This window comes from Equus quagga, chromosome 8 (genome assembly GCF_021613505.1).
Source record: "Equus quagga isolate Etosha38 chromosome 8, UCLA_HA_Equagga_1.0, whole genome shotgun sequence".
NCBI lineage: Eukaryota > Metazoa > Chordata > Mammalia > Perissodactyla > Equidae > Equus > Equus quagga.
The window spans coordinates 39,380,067-39,406,779 of NC_060274.1; the positions used below are offsets into that span (position 1 = coordinate 39,380,067).

A 26,713-nucleotide genomic window follows, 5' to 3' on the forward strand; every position below is an offset into this window, starting at 1 on the left:
CAGGATGGGAACTGTGGAGAAAATCAGGTCCACCACTGAGTCTCAGGAAAGCAAGCTCAGGGCATCAGGGGCAGTGATGTGACCAGGGAAGCACCAGCTCTGAGCCGGGCCTCATGGAGCATCTTTTGACATCTGAGGTCTTGTCTTTCTATCTCTTGAAGCGTCGGGCCCAGGGTCAGTCTGGAGCACTTACTGGTAACCTATGTGTTTCAGAAAGATTGAGGGTGGCTGACAAAAATATGTAAAACACAACCAGATTCCTTAGGCGAGGAGGAGGTGAAGAATGAACGAATAAAAACAAGGGGAAACAGCCACAGTGGAGTCAGCAACTCTCCTAATACAAAAAAAGGACAGGCCAGAAAATTGTCCCGCACACTTGCTGGTGACAGACGTGGAGGAACAATGAGCGCCATCTTGAGTTGACCTCACAGGATTCACAGGACATTCTTGAAATGTTGAGCTCACAGAGTTCTTCAACTGAGGGTGAGTGGAATAATGATTCTCTGAGAAAGTTTTCTCGAGAAAGTCAAGCAGGTGAGCTGGTTTTTGGTGGGTAACTTATGAATGGGGAGAGAACCTGCAAAAATGGGCAGGGAGTATAACCCTTTAAATGATGTCTACTGAATGATAACAGTTTCCGCAATGTTTTTGGCAGGAGCACTTGGAGGTCGATTTCCTGAATTGCGCCTGAAGTGGGTGTTAACCTCTAAATGGAGAGATCCGTGTGCTTCAGATTTCTGATGGGTAAGTGGAATAGTTGACCTTTGGATGCTAACATGGAAAAATGGGGCTTCTATTCCGGACCAAACTGAAGGCATTCATCCTCTATACCAAGGGAAGGGCAGGATATGCAGAATTGCAGTGGGACTTGGGGACAAGGCCTCGGTGGGTTAAAACATTTTCTGTAGGAGATGGAGCAGGGTAGAAGGTGTGGAGTCTAGAATAAGCCTGCGGTGAGAGGGTGCCCAAGCTGGCAGAAGTAAAGAAAAAAAGAAAAAAGATAGGTGAGCAATTAAAAGGTGAATTATCCACAAGAGTGTTTATTTCCAGGAGATGAATTGGTGCTTTTTCCAGACTGGAAAGGGGAGACAGTATAGGTCTTTGTAGAATAACAAGAAAGCCTGGGTGCTGGGAGAAGACTAACCAAGGAGGGAGTTGCAGGCTGCATGGGGCTGTGCATTGGCGATGGGGAGCCAGCTGAGGAGTGACAGCAGGAGTTCAGGCCCCGAGCTACGAACATCGCCTCTCAGGTGCTTGCCCAGCTTTTCATGCCTCCTTCCTTCTGAGCGAGGGCCCCTGGCTCTGTATGGGGATCTGCTTTGCTGTGTACAATTTCAGCTTATTTCATTCCCCAAAGTGACTAACTGGTTTTAGTTGTCTAGGGAAATAATTGTCGTTTAAAATCAAACCTTTCAACAAGCGCTGGTTGTGAAACTAAAGAGCACACAGGACGTGGTAGGAAAAGAAAAGAAGCAACTATTAGGGGGATTATTTTCAGAATTCCATCTTTTTCCATTTGGAACAACTTGGACAACCCACGATCTGAGATTTCTGGCTGAAACATTCCAAGGATGTCACACAGTTCCTCTTGAAATGTCGCTGAAGTTGAGATACTAATAAATCAACCTGTGGCATTCGTTAAGATCCCGTAGCTGAAGAATGACTCCAAGAGGAACCCCTGAAAAGCACAGTGCATCCTTTCCATTTCCAAAACTCGGCCCCTTTGGCTTATATCCTCTGGGAGTCCTGTTGGGCATTCATTACCACACCCTATATGAGGGCCCCTATTTTCCGCCCTCTTTTAGGTCACAGCCAAACTTCAAATCTTTCTGCAGAAGGGAGGGAGGCCAAAGGAGCCAAGGTGGATAGAAGTTGGCTGGAGGAAAGGCTGCCCTGTATGGCTGTCAGCCCACCAGGCCACGTGCCTCCCAGTGAAGACATGGGGAGAGGGAGAAACGGATGGTCATCAAGACAGAAAGCTGAGCCCAATACTATCGAAATTTTTGGTCAGTTTCGGATTTTTTTGTGCTAAAGTAGTATGACTTCTGAAAGAAAGGAAAGTTTGGGTGTTCCCATGGGTTGAATTTTCCTGCAAAAGAAGGGCCATACAAGGTTCCAAGCACCAGTAAGCCAGCTGCTGTCTGAGATTCCCCAGACTGACCGAATCTTTCAGGCCATCAGCTCAAGCTGGAGGAGCTTGGAATTGGTTTCCCAGAAATGAAGAAAGATGGAAAGGAAGCAAAAGAAGCATATCAATTTCCCTCTGACAAAAACATTTCTCCAACATTAAATTAGAGGCTAAAAAAAGTCTTAAATTCTAACAGATTGTGCCCAATTTAAAACTCGATTCTACAGTATTCAGTAAAAAATTCAAGTCCACTTAAAGTGTGGCCTTTTATTATCTTTACTAGAATAGACTAAGTTGCACCATAGCAAATATTTAACCATTTTTGACCTACAAAAGCCAATTTCATATGGCTCAATCTGATACAATTGTATATACCCCATTAGAAACTATAGAGTATAGTCATTAAACAAAAAGTTAAAAAAAAACAAAACTGGGTCCAGGATCGATAATATGGAACGTCAAGTTTACATCTTTTTTTCTCATAGGAAGATTCTCTAGAACCAAAAGAAATGTTTTTAATGTCATCTAGCCCAGCTTTTTAATTTTTGTGTTTGAGAATGGTGGCCTAAAGACGTTGATACTTGTGTAAGACCATACATTTCAGTAAATGTAATGGACATGAAATAAAACAAGGGTTTGCCTTCAGGATTAGCCATTGTCCAGAAGATGATTTTTATGAGCCTATCTATAGTTGGCCTATGTCACTTATGCAAAAGCCTTATCAACAATGTGGTTCTTATCAGAGGAAACGTACACTCACAGTGCTTCCTGTTGTGTGCTTGATGGTGGAGATAAGGGAGGGAAAGAGGTGCTGAGCATCCAAGGATGGAGAAGATTATCTTGACCTTCTCCATGCTGGAGCTATTGAGGTTGGGGACCTCCCATTTGACCAGTGCCAGGGGTATCAGGTCAAACTCTCTTCTCTCTCCTTGTCTTATAAGGATAATGAGGCCGTGTTCCCCTCATTAGGCAAGTTGAGACCAAAAGAACTGAGAGCAGACAGCACTGTAGGATCCATCTGTCCCAGGTAGGACTAAGGAGGGAGACAGTCTTATTACTATACTACATGGAATCTTCCATATAAAAGGAAGTTAAGACTTTTAGGAAAAGGCATAAAGAGAACAGGATGGTTGGAGCCTAGCTAGCAGATAATTTGGGGAAATAACTGTCACACTAGATAGAGGCTTCAAAAATGATAGCATTGGCTCTCTTTTCCTTGGGGTTTTTAAGTGTTTCAGTTGTTCTCCATTTTCTGATGGTCCTAACGCATTTGAGCCCTAGGAAAGAAATGGTCAGCTATGGCTGGTGATTTATGCTCGAGAGGGTAGGCAGGTGGGGAGAAGGAAAGAAGAGCCAGATTCTCAAGTAGTTGTATGTAAGAGGCACAGGCAGTCTCCCTCTGACAAGGCAGCAGTGAAGAAAAGCTGCTAGTTGGGCCTTTACCCCAAAGACACTAAAACCATCCTAACGCCAACTACTTCTCAGCTAGTTGGCATTTCCTAGACTCAATGATTTACATTGACAAACATTACTTAATTCTTCAAAAGTAAGGACTGTGGTATGGAGGTACTCAAGAAAGCCCTGTATTTGGAGGTCATATAAAATACTATATATTTGTATAGCACTTGATAATTTATATAAATAAGTGCACATGCATTATCTATGCCTGTCAGCTTTACAATAGTCCTGTGAAGTGGATGTCATGGGCATTCTCATTTTACTGGAACTAGCTTCATTTTCTTTATCTTTGTCTTCTGTGAGTTTTCACAGATGGATCTACTAGTATTCACTACTCCACTTGTTCTCCAAGTGTGACCTCTGGACCAGCAGCATCAGTGTCACTTGGACACTTGTTAACATGGAAAATTCTCAGGCCCAATCCAAGACCTATTGAATCTCAGGGTTGTTTTTGGTGACTCTGATGCATTCTCAAGTTTGAAAGTCACTGAACAACGCTCAGCCTTCCTCTAAGTCCTAAGCAAACCCTGAGTGTTGCAGGATACACATCAAAGGACTCAGGTCACCACGCACTGGGACTTAGAATACTCACCTCACCAGCACCAGGATTTGAGGAGCCCAGAGCCAAATTGTAGGCCAGCCCACTTGTTATTCCTCTCCAGTTTGAGATCCGAGACTCAACTAGATCTTGATCTGGGTCCTGCAAAAGACAAAGTGCACCAGACACGTAAGGAAATGCTTCCATGGGAAAATGTTCATTCAAGAGGACCATCTCAAAAAAAAAGGCAGAACATCTGGGCTTTTACGGAGGGAGGGAAACAGGGAGTCATGGTTATTAAGGAAGGGTGGAAGTGGGTCTTACTCAGAATGTGGATAGCAGGTGGCCCTTGTTTCTGAGAACACAAAACAGGGATAGCGCTTACCTGTCTCTGCTTTCCAGGAACACAGGGCTGAGATAAGGTTCAAGGTCGTCAGTCCCCGTGTAGCCCACAGCTTGGATCTCTCTCCCATGCCTATATTGATCTCATCTGTGATGCCTGCTTTGTCTGCCTTGATCTCAGTTCTCCCAACTTCTGATGGTTGCTTCATATGACTTACCCATCCTCTGATGGACTCTAGCTAGGAACTTGCCTTGGTCTTCCAAGTCCCCTCCTTGCCGTAAGAGCCTTGTCCCTGGACCCCCTCTGAGGTTGGTGGCCCATGAAAGTCCTTCCCAGGTAATGTCTGCTTCCTGCCTAAGGAGCAGATTCCAAGATTTCCTTTCACCATGCTCTTCCCACCTGTTAAAATCTCGACCTCATACTCTCCTACTGTCCAGCATTTCTGAAACTGTGCTTGAGAGAAATGTGTGTTTTGGACATTATTCCTGACTCATTGGGCTGCACCCAGAAAGAGACTCCACAGGCAGATGGATCTCCCCAGCCACACTCAATTTGAAGGTCTGATGTTTCGCAGGCCCCTGGCTGCCTCCACTTCCCTGCCTGGACCGTGTCATCTCACTGGATCCCTAAGGTCTGATATGTGACATTTTACGCGCTGGTATGTATCATATATTATAAAATGCTTGGCATCTAGTATGTGATCAATGAACATTTATTGAAGAGAGATGGGGAGGAGGAAGCAAAGGACAGAGAGGGAGGGAGTGAGGAAGAAAGCATGAAAGGAAATGTAAAGTGCTCCCTTTCTTACTGGGTTATTGTGGGAGTAAAGGCCTGATAACATGCGAAGTGTTCTCAGCTTTTTGGAAATTCACTGCTTCATCCTCAAGTTACTTTGTTGTCAAGTTACTTTGTTATTATAGAATAATCAGCTATATCCACAGGTCTCTGATGCATCTTTAGTGATGTCATGCTTCTTCTACAGACTGGTGGTTGTTGTCTGTTAAGAGATTTATAAACTTAAAAGAAAAAGAAAATGCAACAAATCCAACAAGAAGGCAGTTCAGCACAGGTGGGAAAATGATCACCTGGTGAGAAGAGACCGGTGCCTGAGACACACTCACCAAGGTCCCTGTGCTCCTGGCCAGGAAAGATTCCAGGGCTGCTGGCTCTCATCACAGCAGCCCTGAGGTGGGAGACAGAGCACAGCTGCTTTTCACAGAGGCTTGGAGGGGTGGGCGGGAGGAATGGGCTCCTGGTGCTTGCCCCAGGGCAACAGCAGGGCCTTCCTGATGAAATTCTAGCCACTCTGGGTGCCCTGGAAGAGCCCCCCTGCAGCCCTGAGTCATTTCTCCCCCAGCGCCTGCTCCATGTCTCTGAAAGGCGCTGGGGGTATGGGGGCTCCCTGGGCAGAAGGAAAGCTGGGCCAGCAGGAGGGTGTTTATTCCACACAGGGTTCTGAGAGTTCCTTTTCCGCTGTTGTTTCAAGAAATTATGTTGATGTTTGTCTTGAGTGGTTAGTTTCTCCCCTCTTCCTTTTCAAGTGAGTAAACTTCTTACATTCAGAACAAAATCAAGTGTTCCCTTTTTACCATTTCCTTCTGCTCTAAGGAAATGTCTGGCATTCTCAGAAAAGTGGATCCACGTCCCATGTGGTACAATTTCAGGAGTGTTGGGAAGGCCCTCTTGGCCTGCCTCCACAGTGTGGGCCACCTCTCTACACAGACCCAAATCAAATCCAGAAACTTTGACTATCACCTTTGTTCACCTCAATATGTAAAGGGATTTCTGGATAAAGCATTATGTGTGAAAAAAGAAGACCCATCATCTTACACACATGCACACTCACACAATCCTTCTTTAAGGAAGAGAAAAAGCAGATGGTAAGAGTCTGAATGGGATCAGAATGCATTTCTTCTAAAGCTTATATAAAAGAACACTCCATGAGTAAAAGAACTTCCTGTACCAAGAGAGGGGACACAGGAAGCAGGGGTTAGCCTGACTCATTAACCAATAGTTTGAGGAGGTCATTTAAGTACAGAGAATTTGGGGAGTTACAGATAATTGCTCTTTAGCCCATTTTGTAATTCATTTTTTAATTTTCTTACTATTGAGTTTTTAGGGTTCTTTATATATTTTGCATATAAACCCTTTATCAGATATGTGATTTGCAAATATTTTTCTCCTAGTCTATAGCTTGTGTTTTCATGTTCTTAAAAATATCTTTCACTGAGTAAAAGTGTTTAATTTTGATGAGACCTAATTTATCGATATTCCCTTTTATGGGTAGTGCTTTGATGTCATGTCGAAGAATGTTTTGCCTAATATGAAGTCATAAAGATTTTTCTCATACGTTTTCTTCTTGAAGTTTTATAGTTTTAGTTGTATCTGTGATCTATTTTTAGTTGAATTTAGTATAAGTTGTGAAGTTTAGGTGAAAATTTGTGTGTGTGTGTGTGAATGCTCCAGCGTTTCAACACCATTTATTGAAAAGTCTATCTTTTCCTAATTGAATTGCTTCTGCACCTTCACCAAAAATCATTTAGTCATATTTATGTGAGTCTATTCTGGATTCTTTATTCTGTTCCATTGATCTACATATCTATCTCTGCACCAATATCATACTATCTTGATTCCTATAGCTTCTAAACCTTAAACTCTCGTAACATAATTTCTCCAACTTTTTATCTTCTTTTTCAAAATTGTTTTAGCTGTTCTAAGTTCCTTTGCTTTTACCTATAAGTTTTAGTGTTAGTATGCCATCTGCAAAAAAAACCCTGCTGGTATTTTGATTGAGATTATATTGAATCTATAGACCAATATTGGGAAAATTAACGTCTTTACTATGTTGAATCTTCAAGTTCATAAAAATGATGTGTTTTCTCTAATCATTTAGTTCTTACCTGATTTCTTTCATTAGCATTTTGTAGTTCTGACATTGCAGAATTCATATATGATTTGTTAAATTTATCTCTATTTCACTTCAGAACCTATTTTATCTATATGCTATTTTTAAAAATTTTTTATTTTCATGTACATTGCCAGTATACAGAAATACATTTCTATACAATTCAATAGAACTCAATAATTCACACACTGATTTTTGTGTGTGGAACTTATATCCTGCAACCTTGCTAGATTCACTTATTAGTTCCAGAAGTTTTTTTTTTTTTCCAGTTCTTTGAGATTATCTATGTAGACAACCATGTTACCTGTGACTAGGAACAGATTTTTCTTTTTCTCATCTGTATGCCTTTTCTTTCTTTCCTTTTTTCTTTTTTGCCTTATTGCTCTGGCTAACACATCTAGGACAATATTGATTAGGAGAGTTGGGAGTGTACAAGTAACAAAATAGTAACAGTAAGTCCTAATGTATGAAATAATTATTTTAAATGTAAATGGAATAAATTATCCAATCAAAAGACAAAGAGTGGCTGAATGGGTAAAAAAGAGAGAGAATTTGACAATATGCTATCTACAAGACACTCATTTTAACTTTAAGGACACACATAAGCTAAAAGAAAAGGGATGGAAAAAGATATTCCATGCCAATGATAATCAAAAGAGAATAAGAGTGGCTATACTTATATCAGAAAAAACAGACTTTCAGTCAAAATGGGTCACAAGAGACAAAGAAGGTCATTATATAACAATGGAGCAGGCAGTTCACCAAGAGGGTATAGCAATTGTAAATATATATGTACCCAACATTGGAACACCTAAATATATAAAGTAAATATTAACAGAACTAAAGGGAAAAATAGACAGCAATACAATAATAGTAGGGACTTCTGTACCCTATTTTCATCAATGGATAGATCATCCCGAGAGGAAACCAACAATGACACAGCTGACTTGAATAATACTATAGACCAAATGGACCTGATAGACATATACAGAACATTCCATCCAGCAGCAGCAAAATACACATTCTTCTCAAGTGCACATGAAACATTCTCCAGGACAGATCATATGTTGGGCCACAAAAATAAGTCTTGACAAATTTAAGAAGATTGAAATATCAATCTTCAAATCAAGTACCTTTTCTGACCTCAATGGTATGAAATTAGAAATCAATAATAGGAGGAATATTGGGAAATTAACAAATATCTGGAAATTATACAACACATTCCTGAGCAACCATCGAAAAGGAAATCAAAAAGTATCTTGAGACAAATGAAAATGAGAACACAACATACCGCATTTTATAGAATGCAACAAAAGCAGTTCTAAGAGGGAAGTTTATAGCAATAAATGCCTACATTAAGAAAAAAGAAAGATTTTAAATAACCTAACTTTACATCTCAAAGAGCTAAAATAAAATAGAAAAAACTAAGCCTAAAGTTAGTAGAAAGAAGGAAATAGTAAAGATTAAAGCAGAATTAAATGAAATAAAGACTGAAAAGACAATAGAAAAGATCAATGAAACTGAGTTGTCTTTTCAAAAAGATAAAATTGACAAACCTTTAGTTAAACTAACCAAGAAAAAAATAGAGAGGCCTCAAATAAATAAAATTATAAGTGAAAAAGGAGACATTACAACTGATATGACATAAATACAAAGGATCATAAGAGACTACTGTTAACTATTATATTCCAAAAAATTGGATAACCTGGAAAAAATGGATAAATTACTAGAAACATACAACCTAATAAGAGAGAATCATAAAAAAATAGAAAATCTGAACAGACCAATAATGAATAAGGAGATTGAAGTAATAATCAAAAACCTCCCAACAAAGAAAAGCCCAGGACCAGATGGCTTTATAGGCAAATTCTATCAAACACTTAAAGAATTAAAGCCAATCTTTCTCAAACTCTTCCCAAAAAATGAAGAGGAGAGAACACTCCCAAACTCATTTTATGAGGCCAGCATTACCCTCATGGCAAAGCCAGATAAGAACACTACAAGAAAAGAAAATTACAGGCCAATATTTCTGATGAACACAGATGCAAAAATCCTCAACAAAGATGCAAAAATACCAGCAAACCAAATTTAGCAGCACATTAAAAGGATCATAGCCCATGATCAATTAAGATTTATGCCTGGGTTGCAAGGATAATTCAACATATGCAAATCAATAAATATGATATACTATATTAACAAAATGAAGGACAAAAATCATATGATCATCTCAATAGACACAGAAGAAGCATTTGACAAAATTCAACATCCTTTCATGATAAAAACTCTCAACAAATTAAGTATAAGAAGAATGTACCTCAACATAATAAAGACCATATATGATAAGCCCACAGCTAATTTGATACTCAAACGTGAAAAGTTAAAAGCTTTTCCTCCAAGATCAGGAACAAGACAAGGGTGCCCACTCTCACCACTTCTATTCAACACAGTGCTAGAAGTCCTAGCCACGGGGCTGGCCCCATGGCTGAGTGGTTAAGTTCACGTGCTCCGCTGCAGGCGGCCCAGTGTTTTGTTGGTTTGAATCCTGGATGCAGACATGGCACTGCTCATCAAACCACCCTGAGGCAGCGTCCCACATGCCACAACTAGAAGGACCCATAATGAAGAATATATAACTATGTACTGGGGGACTTTGGGGAGAAAAAGGAAAAAATAAAATCTTAAAAAAAAAAAGTCCTAGCCACAGCAATCAGGCAAAATAAAGAAATAAAAGGCATCCAAATAAGAAAGAAAGAATTAAAATTTTCTGTATCCGCAGATTACGTGGTCTTCTACATAGAAAACCTTAAAAACACCATCAAAAAACCATTAGAACTAACAAACAAACTCAGTAAAGTTGCAGGATACAAATCAATATACAAAAATCAGTGGCATGTCTATACACTAACAACAAACTCTCTGAAAAAGGACTTAAAAAAATAATCCCATTTACAATAGCATCAAAAATAATAAAATACTTAGGATGTTTTGACCAAGTAGATGAAAGATCTGTACACCGAAAACTATAAGACATTGATGAAAGAAGTTGAAGAAGACACAGATAAATGGAAAGATATCTGATGCTCATGGGTTGGAGGAATTAATATTGTTAAAACATCCCTACTACTCAGAATGATCTACAGATTCAATGCAATCCTTATCAAAATTCCTTTGGCATCTTTCACATAAATAGAAGACAATCCTAAAATATGTATGGAACCATAAAAACCTTGAATGGACAAACCAATCCTGAGAAAGAAGAACAAAGCTAGAAGCATCATACTTCCTGATTTCAACCTATATTACAAAACTGTAGTAATGAAAACAATATGACACTGGCATAAAAATAGACACATAAGTCAATGGAACAATAGAGAGCCCAGAAATAAATCCACACAAATCCAGTTAACTAATCTTTGACAAGGGTGCCAAGAATGCACAACAGGGACATGATAGTCTCTTCAATAAATGGTTTGGGGAAATCTGCAGATCCACATGCAAAAGAATGAAATTGGACCCTTTTCTTCACTATCCACAAAAATTAACTTGAAATGGATTAAAGGCTTAAACATAAGACCTGAACTGTAAAACTCCTAGAAGAAAACATAGGGAAAAAGTTCATGGACACTGGTCTTGGCAATGATTCTTTAGATATGACACCAAAAGCATAGTAAACTAGTGGGACTATATTAAACTAAGAAGCTTCTGTTCAGCAATGGAAACAATCGACAAAACAAAAAGGCAACCTATGGAACGAGAGAAAATATTAGCAAACCATATATCAGAGAAGGGGTTAATATCCAAAATACATAAGGAACCGATACAACTCAATAGTCAAAAAATAAATAACCCTATCAAAAAATGGGCAAATGACCTGAACAGACCTTTTCCCATAGAAGACATACAAATGGCCAACAGGTACATGAAAAGGTGTTCAACATCACTAATCATCAGGGAAATGCAAATCAAAACTACAATGAGATATCACCTCACAACTGTCAGGATAGCTAATGTCAAAAAGACGAGATAATAAGTGTTGGCAAGGATGTGGAGAAAGGGAATATTTATTTGTACACTGTTGGTGGAAATGTAAATTGGTACAGTCACTATAGAAAACAGTATGGAGGTTCCTCAAAAATTAAAAATAAAGCTACCATATGATCTAGCAATCCCACTTCTGGGTATATATCCAAAAGAAATGAAATCAGGATCTCAAACAGATACCTTCATTCTCATGTTTATTACAGGATTATTCACAATAGCCAAGATATGGAAACAACTTAAGTGCTTATTGACAGATGAATGGATAAAGAAAATGAGACATATAGATACATAGATGATATGATGGGATATTATTCAGCCATAAAAATAAGAAAATACTGCCATTTGTGATAACGTGGATGAACCTAGAACACATTTTGTTAAGTGAAATAAATCAGACACAGAAAGACAAATACCATTTGATCTCACTTAGATGTGGAATCAAAAAAGTTGAACTCATAGAACCACTGAATAAAATGGTGGTTTCCAGAGGCCAGGGGGTGGAGGGAATGGGGAGATGTTGGTCAGAGAGCACAAGACTTCAGTTAGAAGATGAATAAGTTCTGGGGATCTAATGTACAGGATGGTGATTATATTTAATAATAGTGCATTGTGTACTTTAAATTTGCTCAGAGTAGATCCTAAATGGTAACTGTGTGAGGTGAAGGATGTGTTAATTAACTTGTTTGTGATCAGCTGTCTGTAATGTATACATATATGAAACCATCACATACACATTAAAAAAATCACATTGTACAACCTAAATAGACACAACATCATTTGTCAAATATACTTCAATATAGCTGGAAAAAATATTTTTTTAATTAAAAAAGTTTGTAGATTTGGGTCTTTCACCAAACTGGGAAAGTTTTCAGACGTTATTTCCTTATATATTCTTTCAGCATCACATTCTTTCTCCTCTTACCCTGAAATTTAGAGAAGAATGTTAGACCTTTTATAATTGTCTCCCTGAGCCTCTCTCATTTGTTTTCACTGTTTTTTCACTGTGTTGTTCACATTGGATTGTTGCTGTTGGCCTCTCTTCAAGTTCATGTATTCTTTCTTCTGCCGTATCCATACTGTCGTTGAAACCATCACGGAGTTTTTGATTTAATTTATTATATGTTGAGTTCTAAAATTTTCATTTGCTTCTTCTTTATATCTTTTATTTCTTTGTTGAGTTTCAATTTTCACATTTTTTTCAACAGGGTTTGCAAATGCTAGTTTGAGCATTTTTACAACAGCTGTTTAAAATCTACCAGCTAATTCCAAAGTCTGTGTCATCTCAGCGTTTGCTTCTGTAGATTGTTATTTCCCATGTTAGTTATAATTTTCAACATTCTTCATATGCTGAATAATTTTGGATTATATCCTGGATGTTATGAATATTAAGTTATGAGATTCTAGATCTTCTTAATTCATGGAAAATGTTGATGTTTTAGTTATAGAAGGTAATTGAACTGGTTAGACTCAGGCTAAAAGTTCCAACCCACCTGCTTTGGGCTGTGGTTCCAAAGTCAGTTTAATTGTCAAAGACTTTCTACAGTTCTTCAGATCTGTCACAGGTGTGTGCCACCCAGTGGCCGGTCTGGGGCATGGGCAGTGGTCTATCTGTCAGCTTAATTCTCAAAGCATTCGATGTGCTAATTGGGATCAGATTCACATATGTGCAGCTCAGGGGTTCATGAAAAACTTTACAGGTCAGCTTTCCTGAGCTCCCCCCTCATCATGGTCTCCTTGGCACTTTCAGGTGCTGAGGGGCTCTTGTTTTCACTCCTCCAGCCAAACTTGGGGTTCTAGTTGCCTCTATTCTGTACACTTCTGTGGTTCTACCAAGGAATGGCCAAGTAACGGGAGGACAGAACGAAGGGGGGAAAAGCAATGGGGATTTGCTCCTCGCTCTTGGGATTGTAGCTCTACTGAATGGAGACGTAGGTTTCCCTCCTGTGTTAGTCAGCGTTCTCTAGAGAAACAGAGAGAAGGAGAGAGAGAGAGAGAGCATTTTATTTTAAAAAATTGGCTGACACGATTGAGGTGGGTGGCAACTCTGAAATCTGCAGGGCAGGCCAGCAGCCTAGAGATCCAGGGAAGAGCTGATGTTACAGCTCAAATCTGAAGGCACTATTCCATGGGGAAGGAAAATTCCCCCTTCCTGGGGGACCTCAGTCTTTTCTTTTAGGACCTTCAACTGATTGGCCTACCCACATTATGGATGGTAATCTGTTCTACTCACAGTCTACTGATTTAAATATTAATCTCATCTAAAAAATACCTTCACAGTGACATGACTTGTGTTTGACAAAATATCTGGATGATGTGGCATAGCCAAGTTGACACAAAAAATTAACCACCACAAGTCCAACCCTTGCCAACTTGGCACTTGCAAACACCTCCTTAAACCATACTTAATCACCAAATAAAATAAAAAAATCATATTCTCACCTAAGATGATACAACTATCCTGTGTAAAACTGTATTACAGTTTTACAAAACAAAAGAAAAAACACTAACTTTCCCTCCAGAACAGGATGCAAAATTCTTGGATGATGGTCATTCCTCTTGATATCCTGTAACTTAAATGCCGTGATGTAGTTAACAATACTTAAATACTATGATGTAAATTCAATACATCTTATGTTATACGATGAGGGGATAAGAGAGAGAAAAAAATAAAGATATTTGCTTGATACACGCATAAACACACATGTTCAAGACAAAATGCAGAAGAAACACTCATGATAATTGGAAATTATACCCCCTCAGAGTTTTGGCTCTTTTCTGTCCCTGTTACCAGCTACTGCCCTGCTGTCACAGGATTACCTGGGGACTGGATCAGGAAAGAATAGAGAAAATAAAGAGAAGAAGTAAAATGAGAGATTTCCCCTACTCTGTGCAATGGGGGTTCACATGCCAGTTCCCTGAGCGAGAGCTAGAGGTCTCCTCTTAGAGTTCTCTCTATCTGTGCCCTGAAGTCCCCTTCCAGGGTCTGAGATGTGTTGAGTATGGGCCAAGGGAGACTGGAAGAAAATACGGTAAGCTCACTGCCAGATGAATGGTATTTCAAATTTGGGCTCTTTCCCAAACTTTCTGCTGCTATTTCCTTTTCAGTGCCCTTAGATAGCTGTCGCGTGCATTCTGTCCAGGTTTTATAATTGTAATCAGTGGGAGAAAAGGAGTAGAGTGTATTTATTCCATCTCTCTCAGAACCAGGATCTCTCACCCATTTATTTTTACCTTATTTAATGTAGTGACCAAAACATTTTTAATTACATCTGTGACTCACATTTGCAGCTTACATTACATTTCCATTGGACAGGACTGGTCTGCAAGTTTGATGCACAATAAAAAAAAATCCGTGTAATTAATATTGATTAAACACCTTCTCTGTGGTAGACATTTTGCTATGGGCTAGGGTACTGTGTTGAACAAAATAGACATAGCCCTTCCATCATGGACTAGTCTAGGGGGTAAACAGACTCTAAGTAAGTCACACACACATATATACACATGCACAAAGCTATATCATTTTATTTCTAATCAGCACCATGAAGGAAATAAAGAGAATGCCATTGAGTCCCTAAGCCAGGACTGCAATCAGCATGGAGGGCTGTGGAAAGATTCCCTAAAGAAGTGGCATTTAGTCAAAGCTTGAAGGTGAGTAGGACTTTCCTGGGTGAAGAGGAGCAAGAAGGAGCATTCCTGGCAGATGTAGCCCATGGGCTGGAGATTTTCAGACGGGAAGGAGCTTTCCTCAAGGAGAAGAAGGAAGATTAGCGTTGGTGGGGCACAAGGGAAGGGGGGAATATGGGGCACACGGCAAGAGGAGGCCCATGCTGGTTGAGCAAGGCATGCGGACCTGCCTATGGAAGAGCCGGTAAAGAATGTTCCCCAACATACACCAGTGGCGTGGTTCTCCATCAGGGCATCTAGTTTGCTTTGGTGTCCCTTTCTGAGAGGAAGCAGGCCCAGGAAAACATGCCCCAGTACTTCAGAAGACTGAACAGAAGCGTTTCAGAAGGCTGAGAAGATCTATTAAGTGTTTCCTAGGCTATTTCTCCTGAATCTACAACCAGAAGGGTCTCTGGGGGGAAAAAAGAAAAGAAAAGAAACCTGTCTATAACCACTTTCTTTTCTCATGTCATTGGACTGGACCCAAGAGCCATGGAGAATAAAGCTTCAAATTTGAGAAGCTCCTTTGCAGTGTTTCTGGCACAATACCCTCATTATAAAGGTGTATGAACAATTATGAGGTCCAGAGGGACTACAGAATGAGCACAAAATGAAAAAGCAAGTTAGAGGCAGCAAAACTGGTACAGAGCCCAGAACTCCCTCATGTTTGCCATGGGGAGAGCAGAAGTGCTGACGTAGATGTCTCTGCAGACCAGGCCGCTTTCCACTTCCCTAACTGAACTCTCACTGGCTGGGAGACATAGATCTCTTTGTCCTCATGCTCTTCCTATATAAAGCCAAGTTACTTTGGTAGTTCTTCAAAACCACTGCCCTGGTATACATTACCTCTGACTTTTGTGCTTTCCCCAAAACCAAAGGGTGAGATTAAATCAATTCTAGAATGTTCCTGGGACTTGCAACCTATATTTGAATAATGTTATTATGTATCTGAGTAACTTTTAAGAGCATTGCTTTCACATTTTTATGCTAAAGCTCCCCATTTTCTGTTTATCAATCCTGTCCATACTGATACAGGAAGTTTTTGGTTTCCTTTTTCATAAAACAAAACAATGAGAAGAGACTCAGATTTACAATCAGCCTGACACGTGACTACACTCATTCAAATGCCTATTGGAGGGCATCAGTGGAGGGCTTTGTAGCTTGGATCTCTCCGAATCCCAGTTTATCTGGCCACATGAGACTTTTGGACACGAGTTATGGCTTTCCCAGTGCTGGAAAAGAGAGACATTTTGCTGAATTGCAGCAGCTGTATATGGTGAGTAATAGAAGCGTTCACACCCAGAGCCACAGAGAGTCCAGCCCAGTTAGATATTTATGAGCTCACATTTAGCACAGTTGATGGAGCTTCACCATGTGTTTATTTAAAGGCCGGTCCCATTAAGGGTTAAAAAGCATGGACGAGATCCTGGGAAGCAAAGGCCCATCTCATACCCCGGGTCAGTGCTCATCGCCCAACTTCACTGACAGATCAGAGATTTACTCCAATGTGTTGGACAAGCTTGTAGTTGATGGTCCCTTTTCCATACATGTCTACTGTTTGTGGCTTAACAAACCAATATGTAAGGGAAAGGAAGGATCAATGATGAAAAGTCAGCTCTACAGAACCGTGCCAAGACCTGGGCAAATGTTTGAAACTGGGCCTTTATCTGAAAACAAGCAAGACTCAGAGGTTTGCAATCTGGGAACAGCTTTCATTGAGGTGAAAGGCAGAAAAGGCCAGTTATAATCAAGGCTGGCCAAGAGCCATTGTGACCCCTCCTGCTGTTGGCCAGAGAAAAAGCAAATACAGCACCCCCAAGAGATTGGACCGCAGACTCTTCCGCAACCACTTTGTGGGGTGTTCATCTCACCCCCTTTCTTACTCTCTTGCTCCAGACACTGCTGCTCACACAAATCCCAAAGACACTGTGAACTTGGGTTTTGCTGGCAGCTCTGCGTTGGATGATGTCAAATGAGGGAGCCAATGTCAAGACCGAACTGAAGAGGACGTTCCAGTATGGGCCGAGCTGCTTGAACTTTTAAGGAAGTTTGGCCTAGAGAAGAAAGAGTTTAGGACAGATAACGTGGCTGTTTACAAATATCTTAAGCATGGCCTAAAGGAAGCAGAGTTGGGCTTATTTAGTGGAGCTAATTGTTATTAGTGGAACTACATTATTATTAGCGTGGCTCCAGCAGGCAGAATTTTGTTAGGCGGGATTCACAACCAGCTGTTTTGTCCTCTTGCCTCAGTGAAAACAGTTGCCACATCATGAAAGTCTGAATCTGCCAAGCGCTGAGACTGCACCCTAGGAGTAAGATGCAAGCCGAAATAGGTGATCACTCTGCCAAGATGATTCCTTTTTCCTTTTTATGTTTATTTTGCCATCTGTGAAAATAATATAGTACCTTTGCTAGTCTAATCATTTGGATCATTAACTAGAAAACTAGTTTTCCTCTATATCTATGATTTTAAACCCCACTGTAATATTAATTATTATTTCATTACACCCAGATTCTACAGAACTTGCCAGGAAAATATGACTCCAATTCTAAGGGAAAGTGCATACATTCATGAGAAATTCCATTTCAACATAGAGTTGGAGCACTTTTGTTCAAGGAGATAAAGGACACCTGCCCTCATGCTAACCCACCATTAGATTCACATTTTCAGGCTTTTGTTTCCTTTAATTTGCCACACCAAAATAATCTCTCTTTCCCAGACTAAGATGTATGCAAAAATAGTCATGAGTTTCTACTCTTCCCTTTCAATAATTGTTGAAATGTTTTCCAATTAAACATTACATGTGAGAGGGATTAATGGTGTGCAGAAAAGATGACACAAGTCGTGAATCCACCTTTCTTAGCTATGTCCTGAGTTTTAACTGCTAGCCACTAAAGACCAACAGATCCAACGGCCAACAAAGGTGCCCGTATGGTGACCCCACCAGGAGCTGCATGTTTCTCTCAGGGTTGGAATATTTGAAAGTTGAGTCGAGTTTTAGCTGGTCAAGAAAGTTTGCACACAGTAGGAAAGAGAGAATTTCAAAAGGTCTCTATCCTTCTGCTCGTTCCTGGACCTCTGCCAAAGTCCAGGCGTGTTCTAGTTACTTCTGGGAAAGCCACCTTCTCCTCTGCAACAGAAAAACAAATCAACCCCAACATTTAGACCAGCAGATGGCTTCCAGGGAAAACAGAAATGATCCACCTGCTGAAGCAAGGAGCTGACATAAAGTTGGATGTGTTTGCAGATGACTCATGGTGATGACTTCCTTGTGGTTGTCAACGTGCAGGCTTCTCATGCCCCTCTAATTGCTGGGTGGACAGCTCAGCAGGCTCTGTAGCCTCACTGTCTGTTCCCCGGGGGGACCGCAGGGATCTGGCTCTGCCCTGACCTTGAGCTCTTCTGTGGCAAGGATCTGGCCTCATTTTCCTGGTAACCATAATGCATAACCCACTTTCTTCCGGTAGCAGGCATTTACGAATGTTTGTTGAAATGAACTTGAATTCCAGGTAATAGATGAAGATGATAGTCTCTCCTGTCGTCCTTCAGGACATAGGTAAGCAGGTTTATTTAGCATGAGTCTATTTTTGGAGTATTGCTGGACAAGTGTAGCTAATGCTGCTGTTCCTACCCTAAGTTCCTTTGCCTGGATTCATAGAACCTGAGATTTAAAAGAGCTCTTAAAAGTTACCTGGTTATACAGATCTTCTGAATATATTTATGCTTTTTTCTCCTGGGCAGCAGTGGTACTTAACTCTTCTAAAAAGCACATATTCCATCATCTCTCAAGGAGAAATCCACTTTTGTCAAACAAAATTTATACTCAGATTTCCAAATCAATTCTAGTTCATGGATGAGAATTCTTCTCTTCTCTCTCTTTTTATTTTACTAATCAAGGGGAAAAAAACACAGGAGGGTAACATAACTATTAAGCATTATATACTAATCTTTAGTTAGATTATTTTGAAAAGTAGGAGACATTTGAATTGCCTCTTTTTAAATTGAATGGTTCAAAGAATACTAAATCCATGCAGTACAATATTTTGTGTATAAACATATAATGCTAGAACAATCAACAACCTTATCGACTACGCACCATTCCCCCTTTATTTTACAGAAAAGGAGTATTAGGGCCACAGAGGAAAGGAAGAGAGGAGAGGAGAAACAGCTAAAGGAAAGCTTAAGGTAAGAGAAACTATAGTATAATAGCTGGAAGAAAATGGACTGTGGAGTCTTATTGCCTGGGTTTAAATACCAAATATGCCTCTTACTAACTGTGTGATCTTAGGTAAGTTACTCACTTTCCCTCATCTGATAAATAGGAACAAATTGCAGTACCCACATCCAGAGTCACTGTAAAGTGCTGGGACACGGTGAGTACCATATATGAGCGTTTGCTCTCATTATTGTCTGCTGATCCATCCCCCAATATGAGGCCCTGGTAACTGCCACATGTTGCATTCACTGTCAAAGTCAAATAATAGCATTTATGAACACCTCTTACTGATCTTTCAAGTGTTGAATATGAAAGATTTTCTCCTAATACCATATTTTTTCTTTCAAATTCAGATAATTGATCTGTTCAAAGCGTAATTATGGTGACTAGATTTCTGAAATAGTCTGGACTTCAAATATTATCTCCCATTGTCACTATAAGTAAACCATGTAAGACCCGATACAAAGAGTATACTGTTGCCTCAGCATCCTGGGGGCAGATATTGCCCAGGCTATGAATATGGGAGGGCTAACTCATGTGGTTGCCGGTGGCAAAGTACACTTCTGAAAGTTTTCTAAGCCATGCCTACACTTGGGTGACTATCTCTCTACTGTGAGCCCCAGCCCTCCAAATGAATTCCATTTATGAAGTTCTTTTTTGTTCTCCATTTCCATGCTCTCGCTCCTCTGCCCTCCATTCTCTACCAGCCAACTAATACCTTCTAGCCACTTAGCACAACTTACTCTAGCATTTCAGATCATTGGATTGAATGAATTGAAAGTGAATTGAATTGAATTGAAATACCAATTTGGATGCATGATGTTCTAGAGTGAATTGCTCATTGATACACTGACTATGTGAAAATCCTTAAAAGTCAATATAGGTGTAAAGTCTGGACAAATGCAATGTTTTTCTTGGATAGCTAAGACTTCCTGACATCACGCAGTCATAAAACTGACCAGAAGAAAATCATGGTCTGTCCTGTTGGATTTCTCCACTGCTGTGATGAGCATATCATCAACATTTACTAGAAAAGTTGATGTGTTTTTATCATTATTACTTTCAAAATTGTGTCTCTGGTGGAACTGACTCAGAGAAAAGTACAAAGATTAAAACTAATTAAAAGGAATAAAACACAGAATGGCAGCAGTAATTAAAACAGCTTAATCCCCCCCCCGCCCAGGGTAATCCAATGTAAAATTTCATGGCGATAGTCCAGTTGAGAAATCCCAAAGAGTTCCATAAAGTTCACTCTGGCCCTCATAGAGTGTTAATTTTCCACTGTAGCTCAGCTTCTATGCCATTCTCAGCAATCTGCAAACTGTACTAACAGCTAATAATAATCAAATGTACTAAGAGCTAGTAAGTATTAACTCTTTGAACTGGGTACTGCTTCAGGATGCTCTCAGACTCTTCATCATCCTTCCTTAAATGTGAGTAAGTAAGCAAAGAGGGGCTGATTTTATCCATTGCTGCTTTCCCTGGGGCTTCTCTCACTCGCCAGGGTGATTTTGAACTAAGAGTTATATAGAGAGATGTAGAGCTGAGAAAGAAAAAGAGCGGGGACTAATATAGAACATTGAAATCTTGAAGAAATGGAAAGGCATGCTCAGAAAATTGTATCTGGGGATGAGAATGTGGTGAAGAGCAAATACACGTGAGTCCCACCAGTTCTCAGTGCCCAGACCTGGTTTTCTGAAGCATGACTATTAAGCCATAGCTTTCTTTTGAGGAAGATCAGCCCTGAGCTAACATCTGCTGCCAATCGTCCTCTTTTTGCTGTGGAAGACTGGCCGTGAGCTAACATCCGTGCCCATCTTCCTCTACTGTACATGTGGGATGCCTGCCACAGCATGGCTTGATGAGCGGTGCCTTGTCTGCACCCAGGATCCAAACCTGTGAACCCCAGGCTGCCAATGCGGAACATGCACACCTAACCACTGCGCCACTGGGCCGGCCCCAAGCCATAGCTTTTTAATTGTGCTGTATTTTAAATATATTACATTACATGTACAGTATATACATATGAGTGTATAAGTATTGTAAATATGGGTATATTCATATACATAATATGCATATATTGTATATGTATAATATGTGTATACATAATATGTATATGTATACTATATATATGTGTGTGATATAGTACAAACACCTGTATACCCAGTACCCAGCTAAAAAATAAATATTGCAAATTTACTGAAATTGTCTGTATGCATTCCTGGTCTCCTAGTTCACTCTCCACAAACACAGAGAACAGCATTACCTATGACTGGGTGTTCAGAATAGCCCTATGCATATCATACAGAAAGCATCATTTTGCATGTCTGTGTATTGATTTAAACTACTGTGTAGAATTCCATTGAGCATTTGTTTTTATTCCAGGCCAGTGTCTATTATTTACCTGTCATTCTGCTGGATAATATTTTCTGCCACCAAATGGTTGGGTGTTACGGAAATAAAATGATTTAATTTGGAGGTAAGGAAACAAAAGAAAAGCACATTTCCTACCACCAATTCAAAGCTCCTTGAGGGCAGGAATGACACTTCTCTCTAAGGTTCTACCATATTTCCGGTACCTGGTGCAATTGCCTGGCACGTGGTTGTGCTCAATGAATATTCATCAGATGAAAGGAAGGATCGATGGAGCAGGAAGAAGGGGCTAAGGCCCTTGTCACTGGTTGGCTTGCCACGCTGCTGTTCCCTCTGGTGGTATTGTTTCAGTGCTAAAACCCGTCCTTCATTCCAACAATAATAGCAGCAGGGAGCAATTTCAGTTGAGGAAATCCACAAGGCACTTTGGGGGTATAACCAGAGAAACAATGCAACTATTACAATTCTCAAAACTCTAGTAAAATGTCGTCAGGCAAGGCCTCAATCCATTACCCTGGCGTTGAAGAGAAAAGGAGGAATTGTTGGGCAAGAGGCTAAATTATCTTGTTTGCATGATTTGATTTCTTTGAAATTCAAGGTCACATATGGCCAATTGAATTCTTTCTACTCATAAAGAAGTCCAGATCAAAACAACTGAATTGAACCCAAATTTCACAGTTCTTTTCCCTCAAGGCCCAACTCAGAAGCTCAGAGACATCAATGACCGATGATTTTTATGACAAGCTCCAGTCTTGGCATAATGGGGTCCCTCAGTTAGTTTTAAAGCCCTTTCATTTGCCATATAACAGATCTGTTGTCGGCAGCATTCAATGACATCACGGTCATAAAACTCAGCAACAGCAAGAAGATTGTCTTGGTGTCGAAGTGGGAACTCTGCTGCAGCCAGCACCACGCCATCCTGTGTTCTCTGTCCAAGCTCAGTGCTCATGCTGGGCTAGCTGTACCCAGTTATGGGCTCTGACTAATGAGAGGCCACTCATTTGTCATTGCTGCTTCCAGCTAAGAGACACAATTTGGCCTTGACATTTTGCCTCCAGCATTCTCTTTTATTCTGGCCTTTACTAAGAGTGACTCAGGTGACCGCATCCGTGGGGGCCTTTGATGAGTGTCTGAGGAAACTGAACACGAAATTTCACCACCACAAAAGTGGTGAAATTTATATATATAGAAGACATTTCTAGCTTCATTAGATTCTCAAAATCTAAATCCTCCAGGGAAAGGTTGGTCAGCAGTCTATGGGAGCAGACTAGTGTCACCCACCCAGCTCCTTCACTAGACCCCACCCCACGGGACCCAACCCAACCAGGGGCCCAGTGCGCGGCCCACGCCCTCAGCTACCGGGCTGTCTCGGGCACAGAGCTGGCCTGCTCCTAGGCATGGGCAGCCCCAGCAGGAGTGGCGAGCAGCAACAGAGCAGAGGCACGCATAGATTTACCTATCCACCGTCTGCGCTGGACCAAGAAAGGAAAATTGTTCACTCACCCTCCATCTGCCTTGAATATTATTAAAAGTCATCAAGAGCAGAAATAAATTTAATAACCGAGCTATTGTAGAGACAGAATGCTGCTATAAACATCTGGCAGGAAAGATCTAAAATACCAGTCTGCCTAGGTAAGAAGCAGACGTGAGAATGGCTTTAGCAGGAGGGAACCGTATGAAGTCACATTCTCAGAAAGCGGCTACTCTGCTTCTCGGAGATTCTAACTGAAGGAGGAGCTTTGCCCAGGACGTTGGTGCCTCTCCTCACCAGGAGACAAACCCAAGCATTTTCTAAGAACAACTCCACTTTCACCCTCTCTCTCCAGACTCTTGGAAAATAAAAGCAAACAACGTCCAAACAGGATCCAGGAATTTTATTCTCTCAGAGAAGCTAAAAGTGCTCCTCGAAGGCCCTTGGGTTGACAGCCGTTTCTGTGCCAAGCTTGCTTCTCCAAAGCTGAGCAGAGCAATGGGACCGCTCAATTCTCCTGTCCTCAGGGTGGTATTTCCTCCTTATTAAACAGTTAGAGTTCCTGAGCGCTATCTTCAAAATCTGCTCTTTAGTCTCCACTGAATTCAGGCCAGTCATTCCCCATTTCCTCTCTTAAAGTGGGCCAAGAACTTCCCTTTCCTCTCAGAGGTATTGTGATTTTTAATTGGTCTTCCAAGGGTCCCTGAAGTCCCCTTAGAGCCACCTCCACAAGCATATCCCTCCGGCTCCCACAGCCTGCTCTGTTCTGCCATGTTACAGGGACCAGAGCTAACCAGCCGATGGTGGGGCTTGCTTCCCAGGGCAGTCTCTTCCACTCATTGCTTGACTCGGTGAACATCCCAGGGTGCGCTGACCTCACCACCCCTTCTTGAAAAGTCTTAATGACAGCTTCTCTGAACCAGGGCAACAGGAATAAATCCTCCCACTCGTTCTGAATATCACTTAATTACCACCTGTGCCTGCGCTCTGAGGCCCTGAGAGAAAGATTTTTATTGTCAGGCTTGTTGAGCAAGCGTTTCTCAGAGTGGTTCTGTGGAGCACTTATCTGTAGAGTGTTAATAGGTGTCACACGCTACACACGCCCCCTTTGTGCACTCACCTAGACACACACACTACACATAGTTACACACCATGCAGCTATACATGCTCTATGCAGTACATACACACACTCCTCCTTGCACACACGTTATACACAGCAGGCCTCATGCACAATGGTCAAATATAGAAAAACTAAATCTATGTAAATCCAATATTTTGTGTCAGCTCATCGGAGCTTTTAATATACTAACCTGCATAATAAATCTTCAAAAATAGGGTTTTAGTATGCAGTGTTTCCCGACCTGTTCAAACACAGAGCTGTTTCTTTGTGGAGAGCACCTAAAATGGATGAGTGTAGGGGTCGGCCCAGTGGTGCAGCGGTTAAGTGCACAAATTCCGCTTCGGTGGCCCAGGGTTCGCTGGCTCGGATTCCCGTGTGCGGACATGGCACCACTTGTCAAGCCATGCTGTGGCAGGCGTCCCGCATATAAAGTGGAGGAAGATGGGCATGCATGTTAGCTCAGGGCCAGTCTTCCTCAGCAAAAAGAGGAGGATTGGCAACAGATGTTAGTTCAGGGCTAATCTTCCTCAAAAAAAATAAAATAAAATGGATGAGTGTACCATGGAACACGGTTTGGAAAAAGCTCTATTAGAACAATAAGAAAGACCGCTTACACATCTAAGACTGGAGTGATAGTAATAATAACTTTACTAATATTAAAAACATAAACATTTCAATAGCATCGAGTGTCAGGGTTAGCACACCATGGCCCACAAGCCCAGTCGGCCCTGTGGCCTGTTTTTGTTCAGCCCTCCAGCTAAGAATGTTTTCTATTTTTAAAGGACCATGAAAACAAAACAAATAGAAAAACAAAGAATATGCAACAGAGACCATATGTGGCCCACAAAATCCTTTACAGAAAAAGTTTGCATAGCTGTTAGCTATTTGTGTTATTTAAATTTAAATTAAGAAAAATTAAAAATTCAGTTGCTCAGTCACATTAGCCATGTTTCAGGTGATCAGTGGCTACATGTGGCAAAAAGCTACCATATTATGAAATGCAGAGAGGGAACATTCTCATGATTGCAGAAAGTTCGATTGCATTGTGCTGGTCTAGATAACACCTTCTGTTGAGGTTTAGGGTAGCACTCTTTGTGATTATTTCTAGAATAAAGTTTCTTTCTTGCTGTTGCTTTGTTTAAGGAATTTGATTGAAGCAGTGTGGACAATGTGAGTCTGCAAAAAAAGAGCCCTCGCTGGTTTCTGAAGGATTTCCAGCTGAGTAAGTTTGCCACCTGAAGCCTTCACTTGAATGTGGATCTTCCTTAGCTCCCAGAAACTGGGTCTGTGGCTGGCCCCGGCATGTTCCCAGACCCACACAAGCTCCTGAGACAAGCTAGTAGTTGACAGGAAGATTCTCGCTGGTGACCATTTGCATAATGCCCAGTGTTGAGTTATCTTGGCTTGCCCCCTGTCTCCTTCAAGAGCCTGCCAGCCTCTCCATGTCGCTTTGATTCTTGAGTTTCCCTTCCTTTCCCCTTCCTTGCTTAAATGTAATTCCCTTCATTCTATTATTCAGAACAATTTTGTTCCTCACCTCTTCCTTGGCTTTGAGCCTGTATTTACATATTTAAAGACTCATAAATATACTCTGCTAAACAAAGTGTCATCTACTAAATTACCCTTTAGCAATATGGAAGAATTGGCAAAAGCTTTGAAATTTCCTTTCTGCTTTTTCCCACCAATATCCATAACTGGACAGGAATAGTATCAACATTTAGTTCCTTACAGATATATATTATGTCTCATTCATTAGAAGGTTTAGTGCAGAGTTTTTGTTTAAATGGCATTTCCCCTCACGACACTAGGAGAATGTGTTCTGTTAGCAGGAGCAAGGAGAGTGTTAGAAGAAGGAAAGGGTAAGCACCATCAAATGTCGTGGAGAGAAAGGGAATGGAGACTATACTAGACCATTCTATGGGCCTTCTGAGAATTTCTTTAAAAAGCTATTGGAGTACAGTTTTGATTGTTGAGAAATGGGTAGGGGTGAATAAAAACTATAATTTTAAGGAAGTGGAGGATGAAAGAAAACAAAAGGGTGGAATATTCAAGTAAACTTTATTATTTTAAGATAGAACAGATGGGAATATGTAGACTCCAGTGAAGAAACCAGTTATAAGAGGGAGGAAAAACTATCCTGTGAGAAATCAAACGTACTTTTGCACAATGGGCAGATGTAGGGTCAGAGTTTATACCACACGTGTGGTTTGATAAACACTGGCCAGGTCATGAAAACAAAACCCCGTTCAAAAACTAAGGAATACCTGGAGATCCTGCAGAAGAAAATAGAAAACCATTCTTCAGGGTCACATCTGTAACTCAGACGCCGTAGACTGCAACTCCTCCAATTCACAAAGAACAAAATTAAGCAAGATGAATAAAAAATGTAGACTAATTGTCAGAATTTAAAAAATCAAATCACATGATGGAACAAAGAATAACCACAAGAAAGA

The 26,713-nt window shown here is 40.6% G+C and overlaps 1 long non-coding RNA gene across 1 annotated transcript; it reads left to right on the plus strand.

The window, feature by feature from the left end:
• Nucleotides 1-19,197: 19,197 nt before the first annotated feature.
• LOC124243519 (uncharacterized) lies at nt 19,198-25,588 on the plus strand. The gene is made up of 3 exons (XR_006889697.1): nt 19,198-19,265; nt 21,682-21,775; nt 25,404-25,588. It is a non-coding gene; the product is annotated as an uncharacterized LOC124243519 (long non-coding RNA).
• Nucleotides 25,589-26,713: the final 1,125 nt, after the last annotated feature.